Genomic DNA, 11236 nt, shown 5'->3' with positions numbered 1-11236 from the left:
CAGACTCGCTCTCTCTAAACACAGATGAGTGAGCACATTGCCCTGAAGGCAGTTAGCCACCACCTGGAAACCAGGACAGAAGCCAGCCTTGGGGTAAATCTGATACCAGTGGAGGCAAAGCAGGAAGAGAGAAAGAAACCGCGTCCCTGGTGATAGCATTGAGCCACTGGATCCAACCAGCCCAGCCCTGTCTTACATCTGGGCTTTCTTATTAGGCAAATCAATGTTTCCTTATTGCTTGAACCAATTTGAATTAGGCTGTGCTAAAAAAGAAGGATTCCTTCATGATCCGAGTCCCTAGCAAGCCCTAAAACTAAACAATCCATCTGAGAATCCAGTCCAGACTTCCGCAGTCTCTGGCTCTTTGAGGACAACCCCAGATCAGAGTGGGTCATCCAACCCAATCTGCTTAAGAGCCACTTTCCCAAAGGCCCTGAAGATTCTGGAGAGAGCCCAGTGCCTAGCCTGTGCCAAACCTGCCGGCAGGGCCTGCTGGCTCCAGACACAGTCTGATGGGCTTCTTTATTCTATCTTTACGTGTTCCATTTTCTTATTTGCAATTAGAAACATTGCCTTTTAATTTAGATAATTTCCCTCTCTTTCTTTTGCCGCCCTTTAGAATATATCTGTACACTGCTTTATAAACTGCTCTTGATTTTTGTGTTCATGTGTCCAAGTATTTGGTATGTTTGCAGCCAAGAAGCCTTAGGCTCTGGATCATTATGTCCCTCAGTTTTTCCTTTTCAAGTACTCAGTTAAAACCCATGATGAAAGCAAACAGGCAGGGCTGTCAGGCATTCTTCCGAAGGCCCAGCCCATTCCCTTCTGCTCCCCAGTCCGCCTGCACTTGTACCTAGTGGCTCTGCAAGTGGAGAGAGTGTTGCCCTTCTGCGTGTCCTTATAGCAGTTCCGGCCACACACAAAACAGCAAATCGTTGGAATCAGAGAATTTTCCCGCAGAGATTTTTCTGAAAGCTCAACAGCAGCCACCAATAAAATCTTGCAGAACAACTTGCAAAATGCAGGGAGAGACAAGCCATCCGGGTCCTTAAAAATTCCACAAGGGGGGATCCCTGGGTGGCGCAGCGGTTTGGCGCCTGCCTTTGGCCCAGGGCGCGATCCTGGAGACCCGGGATCGAGTCCCATATCGGGCTCCCGGTGCATGGAGCCTGCTTCGCCCTCTGCCTGTGTCTCTGCCTCTCTCTCTCTCTGTGACTATCATAAGTAAATAAATAAAAAAAAAAAAAAATTAAAAAAAAAAATTCCACAAGGGGTGCAGAAGTCCCTGCCGGAGACCGAGCACCGCAGGCCCCTTCAAGTCACTGTAGGAAGGGATGGTTAGTGGTGATGAGCGCTTTGATCCGCGGACCCCTTTAGCAGCTTGCTTTCCTCCGCTGTTGTACTTGTGGCGACGGGCGTTCCTGTGGATCACTAATACCTTGTGCAGGTCTTGGCTCCCGCCCGTTCGCCTAAACGCACCCCGGGGACTGGCGATGACAGGACTCAGGGCGCGGCGGGCGTCCACCGGGCTGCAGGCTGCGGGCTCGCGGCGGACGGAGGGTCCCGGAGGATGCTCCACAAGGAGCCCAGGAGCATCTGGCCTCCAGCCTCCCGCCGTGGCCGCGGGGCCGTTTGCTCCCCGACGCCCGCACCTCTAGCACACCGACGCCGGGGAGTCAGCCCAGCACACGCCCGCGTGCAAAGCAGGGGAGGCCCACGTGAGCGGGGGAGGCCGCGCCCCCAGCCTGTTGCCATGGCTGCTCCGCGGCCCGACGCGCGCCCGGCAACGCACCGCACGCTGCTGCGGCCCCAAATAGCGCCGGGGATAATGAGCCGAGGCCCGAGGATTCTGAAAGCCAAAAGGCCCTCTCTTTTGTGAGGCTGCCCCCAGCTGAAGGCAGACAAAAAAGGCAAGGATGAAATAAAACAGACTTTGTCTTATTAACCTGGCACACACGCCTGGTGATCGGTGGCTTAGCTGGCAAATTGCGAGGACCTCGATGGGGGATTCAAGACGCAACAAGTGGCCGTCGCTATGGAAACGGCTCAAATGAACCCCAAGAATGAAGGACCTCGGCCCTGGGCTGGAAGGGGGGGATGTCGGAAGAGGATGGATGTTGCCCGGAATCGGCCGTCATGTAAAGCTGGGCTGGGACGGAGGTTAAAGGGACTGAGCAAGTGCCTTTTGCGTCCTGGAGTCAAGGCAGGAAGCTTGCCCCCGGGTCACGTCACGGGATTTAGAAATAGCGGTTCTCTCTCTCTCTCTCTCTCTCTCTCTCTCTCCCTCCCCCCTGGGCTGGGGGACCCAGGCTGCGTGACCCTCGGGGGCTCCTGGCCTGTGCCCACGGGGCCTCTGAAGACCCTGATCCTTGCAAGGCCCTCGGCGCCAGGGCTGGAAAGCCGGAGGGGGGGGCCGCAGGGGGGCCACGGGGGAAGCAAAATTCATCTGGGAGAGGAAACCAAACGCAGGCTTTAACCGATGCGAAGCTGTGGGCAGTTAAGTATAGGGCTGGATGTTCTTTCTCTCAGGAAATGATCAGACTCAAGGTCACTTTTTTTTTTAAAGAATTTCCCCAGAAATGCCCCATTTGTGAGCTAAGGCCAGGCCTGTGTCTGAGCCGGGGGCGGGGGCTGAGGGCTGGACTTAATGACATCTGTCCTTCCTTCCAGCCTGTGATTCTGTGATAATTGCTGGCAAGTGTAGTGATTTCCAGTACACCATGATTACAAGACACTCTTTAAATGCACAGTGTAGACATTCTAAATAGCACGTTGGGAGACAATTACCCAGACAGAAGATTACACAAATGCACTAACATGGGAGTGGGGTCCCCTTCCAGTGTCAGGGGCAAGAAAGGCCATCTGAAAACAGTTCCCACACTCCCTTGGTGGGGGGCGAGGATTTAAGGAGGCACAAATGTGTTCTGTGCTTTGGGTCTTTAGTGGATGCCCAAATTTCCTCCATCATTTGATGCTCTTATAATAAAAATAAAGCAAGAGTCATAAGCAACAACAATCGAACAGGTACTACGCTCTAGGCATTATTCTAATTACTTTTACCTATATCGGCCCATTTACTTCTCCTACTCACTGCTTGAGGTATTCCTATTTTCCAGAGAACTGCAGTTGAAGAAACTTTCCCCAGTCTTACCCTAAGAAGCTTATACTCTGGGGGTGCCTTGAGGGCTCAGTCTGTTAAGCATCTGCCTTCGGCTCAGATCATGATCTCAGGATCCTGGGATTGAGTCCCACATCGGGCTCCCTGCCCAGCACAGAGCCTGCTTCTCCCTCTCCCTCTGCCTGTTGCTCCACCTGCTTATCCTCCCTCTCTGTCAAATAAATAAAATATTTTAAAAATATATTTTTTAATAAATGTATTTTTATTGGTGTTCAATTTGCCAATGTACAGAATAACACCCAGTGCTCATCCTGTCAAGTGCCCACCTCAGTGCCCATCACCCAGTCACCCCCATCCCCCGCCCTCCTCCCCTTCCACCACCCCTAGTTCATTTCCCAGAGTTCAGAGTCTTCCATGTTCTGTCTCCCTTTCTGATATTTCCCACTTATTTTTTTCTCCTTTCCCCTTTATTCCCTTTCACTACTTTTTATATTCCCCAAATGAATGAGACCATATAATGTTTTAAAAAAAGAAGCTTATACTCTGCTTGGGGTTTGAGGCGCATCCCCTTTACCCGGGCCTTAGCTGAGGTGACCCCATAGGGACACAGCCTGGGAGCAGAGGGGATGGGGATAGAAAAGTATAGGTTGTACACCAAGGTCATCTCTCCTGGGCCCCCAGAATAGAGTGTGGGACAGGAATGCGCCCTTGTCAGGACCTTTCAGGCAGTATGTGGCTACCATGTGAGGAACTGGATCTCAGTCCCAGGAGTGGCCTGGGCCTCTGCACCCTGACAGGAGCAGAGGGCTGACGGGAGCGAGCTGACCCCCTTCTGCAGGCATCGTCCTCAACTCTCTTTCCAGTTCACTCAAGGCCTTAGCCAGCTGAGTTCTCCAGAGACTTGAGGTATCCAAACTGTGCTCTCTGATGCAACCCTCTTTCTCAAACAGTCCTAGACCTCTAGGGAAAGCACTTAGGTTCGCATCTCCCAAACTCAACCAAAGAGAACATCCTGAGTTTGGTTTTCAACCTTTGGAGTTTGAAGTACCTTCAAACACCCGAGAGTGAGCATTTGGGCCCTTGGCTAGAGCCCCCCGAGAGGGGAATGTGCATGAGTCCTCTGCACATGGAGACGCAGCAGCTCTAGGCCGGATGCCAGCCCCTTCGGGGAGGAAAAAATCAGAAACAGAATGGTCTGGTCAGTTGCCACCCTGTCCCACACCACATCCAGTCACTGACCTGCTCTGTTCAGGATCGCTGGACCTGGGTCCTTAGCTTTACTGTCACGTCTCTTTCTTATCTCCATTCACAGTCACCTGAAGAAGGGGGGATCTCCCGCAGGTCTAAGACTTTCTAGACTCTGAGAATTTTGATTCACAGCCTTCGAATGACAATCAGGTCTGCAGGTGGCTTGCAGAGAATTAAGAGCATTAGCTGGTGTCCTTCAGCCCCACCTCCTTCAGACCTGCCCTCACCGGGGCAGGAAAAAGGAATGGGTGACTCTGCAACCTGTGTCCCGGCCACAGATGGCTAAACAGAGCTCAGGAGATGGGGCAGATCCAGGCTAGGCAATTTCTCCAGCTCAAAGGCAATCCGCATTAGGAGAACAGAAGCAGGGCAGCCCTGGTGGCACAGCGGGTTGGCGCTGCCTGCAGCCTGGGGTGTGATCCTGGAGACCCTGGATCGAGTCCCACGTTGGGCTCCCTTCATGGAGCCTGCTTCTGCCTCTGCCTGTGTCTCTGCCTCTCTCTGTGTCTATGAATAAATAAATAAAATCTTTTAAAAAAAAAAAAAAAAGGAGAACAGAGGCAGGAACTTAATACTGTTCACAGAAAATAGAGCAAAAGATTATCCATTGCTTTTGAAACTGAGGGAATTTGCGATCCACTCAGAATATAATACAGCACAGTAATTAAGACATGGATTTTGGAGGCAGACAGACCTGGATTTGACTCCCACCCCAAACTGCAGAGGACGAGCTTCATGACCTTGGACAAGCTTGTAAAGTCTCTGAACCTAAGTGATCTCATCTGTAAGATAAGATCAATAAAGTAGATACAAGATAAATAAAGAATAAAACAGAGACAGGAGTATCTGTTAGGTTGCTTTCAGCTGCAAATAATGGAGAATCCTTATGGGCTTAACCAATAAGCAGATTTTTTTTTAATCTCACATGACAAAAAAAAAAAAAAAAAATCCAAAATCAGGGCAGCCTCTAAGCCTAGCTCATCAGGATTCTGGTTCAGCTTCTCTGCACGTTGGCTTCATCTTCATGCTGCTAACACCATGGCTGCTGCAACTCCAGACACTTTATCTAGACAATGGCGACATCCAGAGAAAAGAATGGGGGGCTGTTTCTTCTGACATTGTCTTCTTTGAATTGAGGAAAAAAAGTTTCCTCAGAAGCTTCCAGCAGCCCTATTCTCCTATCTCATTGTCTGCAGGCTCAGGGCCTCAGAGCTGCTGGCCTACACCCCACCTTTATGCAAATTGGAGGAAGGGGACTCGTCCTCAAACAGGATGATGTGGCTTTGGGGGCACCCAGCTGCCTGCTCTTGGCAGTGACTGTACACACCCTCTCTCCTAAATGTGCTCTCAGCTGAGGGTACTGGTATGGATTTCTGCTCTAGAACTGCACTGTTCAGTATAGCACCCGTTATAGTCAGCCAAGGCCTTTTAAATTTAATTTAAAACTAATTAAAGTTAAGGACAATTGGGACGCCTGGGTAGCTCAGCAGTTGAGCATCTGCCTTCGGCCCAGGGCATGATCCCAGAGTCCAAGGGTCGAATTCCACATTGGGCTCCCCGCAGGGAGCCTGCTTCTCCCTCTGCCTGTGTCTCTGCCTCTCTGTCTCTCTGTGTCTCATGAATAAGTAAATAAAATCTTAAAAAAAAAAAAAAAAGTTAAGTACAATTTAAAATTCAGTTCCTCAGTCACATCAACCATGTGTTAAGCATACAGTAGCTAATGGCTACTGGATTGGAAAGTGCAGAAAATGTTCATCACCACAGAAAGATCTGTGGGACAGAGCTGCCCTATAATTCAGTCAGAGGATCCAGAATCTTCATACTTGAACACTGTCATCAGTTAATATATGTCTATGATGGGAATAGTGCCCCTTTTGACCTCTGTGTGGTCCTCAAGCCAATGTGTGCATAGCACCCCTGACCACATGACCACATGCTCATTCCTGAACCGTTCACTGGCAAGGGGGACAAAACCCCTAGGGTTGGCTTGTCCTTCAATCAACCACGAGAGCCCTGGTGTTTGAAATGTACCTCTAGTGCATGGCCACTCGGAAGAGAGCAGAAATTATAAAATCCAGGTTGTACCAGCAAGGCAGTGGGGCGGATTTGGGAGCTGCATACAACTAGGTCGTAGTAGAGTTAAATAAAATAATACATCCATAGCTTTGTATGGTGTCTGGAACTCACTAGTTGCTGCATTTTAGCCATCATAATCATAACTGATTAACAATTATATCTTAATTGTGTTTTGGCCACTGCCAGAGCAGAGCTTCCCACAGGAATGCAAACAACAACAACAATGAAACCACCATAGGGTTTTCCCAGTTCCTGCTGGGAACCCCAGGGAAATAGAGGACACTTGTCACCTCTTGTCTCCAGCTGGCCTTCCATGAGGGCATTCCCAACAGCGTCTTAGGCGTCCGGGGTCCAGGTGCCTCGTGAGTCCTCTGAATGGGGCTGGCTGCCTGGAACAGCGAGATGACACAAAGCCCCGGGTTCTGGCATTAGGCAGGCTGGGCTCAGGCACACAGGCCCTCCTCCTGGCAGATGACAATGCAAATGAACATGCCTGTCACAGCCACCTCCGGAGAGAGAGGCCTGGGTTCACAGAGATGGGATCTGCCAGATAAAACCTTGCCAGTGCTTTGGGTTTCTTGGGAAATAGTCTCAGTGAGCACAATAGTTGTAGCTGCTTTCATCTTCCTTGCCCCCTAAAGACTGGGTGTTTAATATTCCAAAGCAGGCCAATTTGTCAAACAAAATAATGAATGTTTGTGGTTAAAAATATCCAGCGACACCAGAACATTTTGACTTCAAAGGCTCTATTCTCTTTCATTATCAAATATTACAAAATATCAACACATTAGGATGGAGCCCACAGCTCATTAATGCTGAATATAATTGCATCAGGCTGTCCACACTGGTTTTTCCACTGGGCTGGATCCGTTGTTTATCAAGATCCGCTATAGGGGAATCTATTTGCATATAGAGTGAGAGCAAATGCCTAATAGAGTAAAAAGTTTACCTAATAGAGTAAAAAGTGGTGACCTTCCCTCCCAGCCTTGGTCTCCAGAAATGACTCTCTGCTGCCTTCTATTAATCTCATGGTCACTTGACTTGCACAGAGCAAATACTAAAAGGTAGGGAGGCGCAGCTAGGAAAATGAGTCAAGGTACAGATCTACATACGAGAAACCTGACCAGTCCTTGGTGCATTTTTAGACTCTCTATTGCTAATGTGCGCGAACTCCGTGGAAAGTTACGGTAAGAAAGCGATTGATGTCTGAAACAAGTTAAAAGGACTTTCTAGCCATTATTTCAAACTTAACCACAACTGTACTTGTATCCCCAAAGCAAAACTCTCTAGAATTCTCCTGAATAGTGGCATCATCTGGTGGACATAAGTGATACTGCAACTCTCCTTCAAGTTTTCGTCCTCTTTCTGTGAAAAATATCAATTTTTTAATTGTGCCAGACCACTCCAGAATTATTGCAAGCTATTGAGATAGCCTTTCTGAACATCTTCAGTTAAGATGCCCATCTCCAAATTAGTACAGCTCTTACAGACCATGATACCTACTTACAGTCTGAGAGAGTCTGAGCCTGCTTCCCATGCCTTTTTTAGTGCGTTGGTGTATGGATTTGATCTTATTCCAGAAGGTCATGAACTCCTTGAGGGCAAGCCTTTTGACTTTTATATACCTTATGCTTTCTGCTCTCTTACTAGGTTCTCCATAAAAACCTGCTAAGGACGGAGTAGTTGACAGACCACAGTATCCATATTGTGGAGAACAGAACCGTGCAGGGAATGGTGGGGAGACTTTGGAAGCAAAATACCGGGGCTCTTGTTCCAGATCTTCCATCAGATAGCTTTGTGGCATTGGGTCTCTGAAAGGTGGTTTCTCCATCTGTAAATTGGACACGTTAATAGCTCCATCACAGCATTATTGTGAAGCCTCAGTGAAGTCATCCAAGCCAAGGAGTGGAGTCAATGGTTAAGTCATTGTTAGCTGCTTATTGCTGCCCTTTATATCCATCCTCCTTGGCCAGTCGAGCATGCATTGTTGCTCTAAGTTGTTGTTATTGCATCCATTAGGGTCATCTTACTATAAAACTGAGAGATCGATTCTCCCGTGAAGCCCAGGATCACCCCAGCCTCCTTTCTTCTTGGGAGTACAAAATGAACAACTCTCCTTCTACTTCCCTCCCACCCAAACAAACAAACAAATGCCCAGGTACCAGAGGCAGAAGGTTTGACTCAGCAGCTGCTCGCTGAAAGCAACCTGAGTCATTTATTGATTGGAGGTTTCAAGGGATGGAACGTGACAGCGGGCCTGAGGGGGTGGGGAGCCAAGGTGGGCTCTTGCACTTCGTAAATAGGTGGTTTGCAGGGTAATGGGGCTCCCTCCTTACCCTCCCAGCATGTGCTCTGAACAGACCACACTCAGGGCACACTATGCACCATGTAGAAAGCTTAACCAGGATGAAGAATCCAAGGAAGAGAGTTTCTCTCTCTGAGGGCTGGTCCTGGGAACAGAGGAATTGATTTTTCTCTGAAGGAGAATAAAGACCAAAAGGAGTTTCAGAGAGGTAGGCTTCACTTCTGTGTGATACTCCTGGAGGGAGTGAGAGGGAGGGAATTCCCAGCCCGAGGGCTCCCCTGCACTGAGCTGGGCAGAGGGTCAAGCATCACGGGGCTGGCACAACTCGTGAGATGCAGGAACTCCGTACCCTCTGCTGACAATGAGAAGACAATCCTTCTCTGTGCCCTACGGCTTCTGCCAAGTGTTGCTCTGTGGTCCCATGAGCACTGTGGTCCCATGAGCACTACAGAGAAACACAAGAAAGACCACCAGGCAGGGAGAAGAGCTCCTCTCAGAATGCCAACTTGAGCCATACCCTTGGAGGCTGAGATCTAACTGCTAGGGTGCTGCCGAGAGCTGCTCTGCCCAGCCAAGGGAGGGGCTCCCCTCTTCTGGGATTGAAGGCTCCCTGGGGTGCTTGGCATACCCACACAGTGATTCACTCCTTCCCCTGCCCCCTTCCTCACGCACCAGATGTGCTGGCTGGCTGGCTTTTCTCTCCACCAGAATGTACTTACCCTCCCCGGCAGATGTTCTCAGTATCCACATCCCGTCTGCCCACACTGGCTGTGGAAGGCAGCCTCTGGAACCGCTTCAGTCATCCCCCAACTTCTAATGCTTGTGGCCTTTATAATCTCCTCCCCTTGAGAAACTTGCTTCTAACCAACAGATTATGGCAAAGTAAGAAATGTTACTCCCATGATTAGGTTACAAAACATTCTAACTTCCATCTTGTTAGAAGATTCTCTCACTGGCTTTCAAAGCAAGCTGCCAGTTTGGAGAGGCTCACATGGCCGAAAGCTGGGCAGAACCCAGCCAGTAGGCAGCAAGGAGCCAACACTTTCAGTCCAATGGCCTCCATGGACACGAATCCTGCCCACAAGCATGTCAGTAGTTTAGAAATGGATTCTTCCCCAGCCGAGCCTTCAGATGACACCCATACTCTGATCAACACTTTTAAGGCAGCCTCATGAGACACCATGAAGCAGAGTGTCTTCAAATTCAGCTGTGTCCATATTCCCAATTCATAGAACCAACGAGATCATAAATATGTGTTGTTCTAAACCAACTGTAAGCTTTTAATGAAGATACCGGCATCCTGTATCTCTTCACCTGAGGACACTCTCTGGCCTGGGAAGCATGCCTGCCCTTGACAGACAACACTCACGGAACAACCCTCAACCACTGGAGTCGGATCCATTTCCCTGGCTTCCTGGCCTTAAAGGGGATGATTCCAAACACGCAGTGTCTGTGTGTCACTAGCAGGCTGGGCTCCAGTTGCTTAGAGTTAACTTGCTCAGTAGCATTCCCTATACCAGCTTTCCTCCTTCCCCTTTCTCGTTCCCTGACTCCTACATTGGGTTTCCCGAGATTCCCTCTGACAGAACTACTTGCACCCACAGGTTTGTCTGCTTTAAGTTAGAATCTGAATTAACTAACCTCTTGGCTTACCATCTTCCTGGGTTTATAAAAACCTAGACTCAGAGAGGTGCCTGGGTGGCTCAGCTGTTGATTTTGGCTCAGGTCATCATCTCAGGATCCTGGGATCAAGCCCTGTAACAGGCTGTCTCTGCTCAGTGGGGCGCCTGCTTCTCCCTCTCCCTTCCCTTTTGTCCCTCCCTCTGCTCTCGCACTCTCTCTCTCTCTCTCAAATGAATAAAATATTTTTTAAAAATGAAAAATAAATACAAAAACATAAAAATAGACTCTTTTGCTACAAGTCAGAGCTCAGTTATTATGAAGTTTACCCCCATCCTTGGCAAAAAAAAAAAGTATTCATCCTACCACAAACACCCCAGGCCCCAGGCCCTAGCCTCCAGAGTGTCCGCGTGCAGCTTTCCAAGTCCTGACCACAAGACCTGCATCACTTTCTAGAAATCCTCCACCCTTTCCTCAGGGAAGCCTCTTCTCACCAAAACTGAGCTGCAAGGAGTATGGTGGTGTGTTGTCAAAATTTACTATACATGGCCTGCAGATACATGGCCTGGGGCCAATGTCCCTATTATTTCACACAAATCTTAGTTCAAAACCAATCTGTCTGCACTAAGCAGAATAAGTCCCACCCTTTTCTCGTTTTGCTTCTAGTTTTGCTGATTCATTGATTAATTCAATTGGGCATGTGTTCCACAGGCATCATGAAGGACCTCAGCTCTAAGAACCCAGCAATGTTTCTAGGTGTTTCTTTATATCCCACAAGCTGCCTGCAGGCATCTCAAAGTCTGCAGGAGGAAGGAGGAATTGGGGGTGGAAGCCATTGTCATCAACTCACATGTCTTAAGAACCATTAT

General features: G+C 49.0%; 1 long non-coding RNA gene across 1 annotated transcript; it reads left to right on the top strand.

Annotated features, from left to right (window-relative positions):
• The first annotated feature begins 1761 nt into the window (after positions 1-1761).
• On the top strand, positions 1762-3361 carry LOC140632871 (uncharacterized). Its single transcript, XR_012030528.1, has 2 exons — positions 1762-2203; positions 3117-3361. It is a non-coding gene; the product is annotated as an uncharacterized lncRNA (long non-coding RNA).
• Positions 3362-11236: the final 7875 nt, after the last annotated feature.

The sequence above is a fragment of the Canis lupus genome, chromosome 5, assembly GCF_048164855.1.
Source record: "Canis lupus baileyi chromosome 5, mCanLup2.hap1, whole genome shotgun sequence".
In the NCBI taxonomy this organism is placed as follows: domain Eukaryota; kingdom Metazoa; phylum Chordata; class Mammalia; order Carnivora; family Canidae; genus Canis; species Canis lupus.
This window is presented reverse-complemented; position numbering and strand designations above follow the sequence as displayed.